The 3,700-nt window shown below is 35.4% G+C and overlaps 1 long non-coding RNA gene across 1 annotated transcript; it reads right to left on the bottom strand.

Moving 5' to 3' along the window:
* Window positions 1-1,038: 1,038 nt before the first annotated feature.
* LOC137422442 (uncharacterized) lies at window positions 1,039-2,296 on the bottom strand. The gene is made up of 3 exons (XR_013622614.1): window positions 1,962-2,296; window positions 1,707-1,802; window positions 1,039-1,246 (listed from the first exon to the last, which is right to left on the bottom strand). It is a non-coding gene; the product is annotated as an uncharacterized LOC137422442 (long non-coding RNA).
* Between the last annotated feature and the right edge of the window lie 1,404 nt (window positions 2,297-3,700).

Here is a 3,700-nt window from a genome sequence, read left to right as displayed (position 1 = left end):
CTATAATCACCAAGTTTAAAAGAAGGAAGGTTTATTCCAAAGACACTGACCACATATGGTCTGCTGATTTAATCGAACTAAATAATGATAAGGGATACAGGTATGCTTTAACCGTTATTGATTTGAGGAGTAGATTTGCTTGGGTTGTTCCCTTAAAAAATAAAAAGGGTGATACTTTAATGTTAGCCTTCCAACAAATATTTAATAAAAGTCATAGAAAACCAAAGAAGTTATGGACTGATGAGGGAACAGAGTTCTATAACAAAATATTTATGAAATTTCTTAAGGGGGAGGATATTAAATTATACAGCACCTTTAATGAAGGAAAGGCAGTTGTTATTGAGCGTTTTAATCGTACTTTAAAAGAAAATTTATATAAATGATTCACACAACTCGATTCTCAACAATGGGTGTATTTAATCCAGAATATTGTCGATAATTACAATAATACAGTTCATTCATCAACAAAATCAAAACCATCAGAAACATTTACAAAATTAGAATATGAAAAGCAGATTAATTTGAGAAAGCCCAAGTTCAAAGTTGGTGATATTGTAAGAATATACAAATGGAAAAGCCATTTTGAAAAAGGTTATACACAAAAATGGACTCGTGAATTATTTAAAATCATTGATGTAATGGATACAGTCCCTTGGACTTACAAATTAAATGATATGAATGGGGAAGAAATATTAGGGACATTTTATTCACAAGAATTACAAAAAACAAAGCTAATAATTCATTAAACAACATTTCTGTTCACCCCACCCAGATTAGCTAATTTAATTAGTGGTAATAAAAAAACAAAAAATTAAATAAATAAAAAATCATAAGCCACGCCCACACAGACCCCGCCCACACAGACCCCGCCCACACAGACCACACTCATCATCCCCCACCCTCCATGCACCCCCACCCTTGACCCTTCTCCCCCCTCATCCCACCCCCACCTTCCCCACACACAAGGGGAGGGGAGGGGTGGGATGAGGGGGGTGAAGGGTCTTTGGCAGGGGTGCACCTCCCCATTCCCTCCTCCTTTATTCTATTTTTGTAATTAATAATTAAATAATTGTAAACAAAACATATGTATAAATAATAGTGAAAACATTAAAATCTTCATATTACTAAAACATTTTCCTTGAGGTATTACACATTAAACTTCTTCCCAGCACAATTCATCAATTTCTCCCTCGCTCAATTCAAAGGTAGTTTCTCCAGATGTCTTCTTTAGGTCTTGTATTTCTTTCTGTTTGAGACAAGGGGGGAGAGAAAAATATGAATGATATATTTATGGTGTACCCATTCTAAACGGTGTACCCCACACACATACACATACATACACATACACACACACACACATACATACATACACACATACACACATACACACATACATACATACATACATACACACATACACACATACACATACATACACACACATACATACATACACACATACATACATACACACATACATACATACACACATACACACATACACACATACACACATACACACATACATACATACACACACACACACATACATACATACACACATACACACATACATACATACATACATACACACATACACACACATACACACATACACATACATACACACACATACATACATACACACATACATACATACACACATACATACATACACACATACACACATACACACATACACATACCTCTAAAAAGTTGAGTTTGGTGTCAATCCTGTCGAGATAAAAATTTAGGGTATCACACTCATAGGTGTGGTCATCGATCTCAACAGGTGTTGTATTCTGTTAGAAAAGAAAGAAAGAAAAAACGTTAATAATTTCTCCTAAAAGATACATTGTATGTATACACAATGATACACAATACACAAAAGATACACAATGAATAAATAAATGTCAGCTCCCGTTTAATGGTGCCAATCAGAGAAATGAATAATGAATTACCTGAGACAAACTCCGATGGTGGTTATCTTCTAAGAACGGTGAAACATTTAATTTGTTCCAACCCGTGTTCAATTCGTTGTAAACCTCTTGTGGAACAACTTGAAACTCTGCCAAGACCAGGTCATTTTGAAAACCTATATTGCTGTAATAAAAAAATATATCATGAGTCATATAAATTTAAATTAATCACATACAAAGCTCACATCACCCGTTTAATTCTGAATGAAACTTACCCTGGTGAGTATTCTTCATCATAGTAGAGAGTGAAATAAGCCATGTTGATGCTCATGTTCTTCGGTTCGTAATGATAAAAACATCACGGCAACACGACTTTTATAATGTCCAAAATGTATTTTCGGGAACAGAACTCAGCTTTAACATTTCGAGGAAACAGGAAATAAGACAATGAGAAATTCCCAACGCGTCATTTCTTGTAAAGTTAAGCAACATGTCATTTCTTTCATTAATTAAAAAAAGGTTCGAGGTTTAAGTATAACATCCTTAATGAATGTGAAAAATATCAAATAAGACTGATTGAAAAGGCAACTGGTAAAAAAGTTCACAAAACAAATAAGATAATTAATTTAAATACTGGTGAGTTGGGTAAAAAAGATTAAAATATTTTTGAGTTGTTAGGATCATTGTTAGGATCATAAACAAATATTTGTAGGATCGATGTTTGAGTGGTCTACTCGGGATCATTGATAGTAAGAGTACCATAAGACCAAGGGGGGAAGGAATAGAGGTGTTAAGGGGAAATGAAGAAAAGTGATGGTGAGAGAAAAATGTACATGTAAGTGTGAAGGATTATAGGTTCATAAGGTGAGAAAGGGATAGGTTCATAGGGGGAGAAGGAACATAGGTTCATAAAGGAAGAAAAATCATAGGTTCATTAGGTGAGAAGGATTATAGGTTCATAAGGTGAGAAGGATTATAGGTTCATAGGGGGAGAAGGACATAGGGGGAGAAATAGAGGTGTTTATTGTTTTTGAAAAAAGACAGGGGGGTAAACGACATTAGATATGGATTTCCCATGTTAAATGGAAGTGTCCCAGAAACAACATTTATCATCTACTTGTGTGTGTGGAGGGGGGGTGGGGGGGGGGGGAGGGGTGTGTGTGTGTTTGTCTGTCTGTCCAATAACTTATACTTGCCCATAGGTCACAATTTCAAACGGAACTTCACGAGACTTCACCTAATGGAAGAGTTGATGGTCCGACAAAATCCTGTTCGGTTGACGTGAAATTTCAAAAGGATTTTCATGTCAGCAAACTGAATTCAACCACCAACTGTTTTTGAGAACAACATGGGTCATAAGGTCAACATAGGCCAAAGGTCAACAACTATTGTCCAAATCTAAAATCCTCAATTTTCATCCGATTGACTTGAAATTTGAATAGGATTTGCATATGAGCTTAATGAAACCAACCACCAACTATTTTTGAAGTCAACATAGGCCAAAAGGTCAATATAGGCCAAAAGGTCAACATAGGCCAAATTTCTAAAATTGTCAATTTTTTTCTGATTACCTTAAATTTTGAAGACGATTTGCATATCAAGTCACAGAATTCAACCACCAATTCTTTGTTAGGTCAAAAGTATTCTCTACTGAGTGCCATTATACTTTGTTCTGTTTTTCCAAGTGTCGCTCTATGAGTGATTTTTCATTTGTCTGTCTGTCTGTCTGACTGTTTGTCTGCACACAATAAATATGCTTTCCTCTGCAAACGTTGGTCCGA

The sequence above is a fragment of the Myxine glutinosa genome, chromosome 2 (assembly GCF_964187855.1).
Source record: "Myxine glutinosa chromosome 2, kmMyxGlut1.1, whole genome shotgun sequence".
Taxonomy (NCBI): Eukaryota; Metazoa; Chordata; class Myxini; order Myxiniformes; family Myxinidae; genus Myxine; species Myxine glutinosa.
The sequence above is the reverse complement of the archived record's forward strand: the minus strand, read 5'-3'. Positions and strand labels throughout refer to the sequence as shown.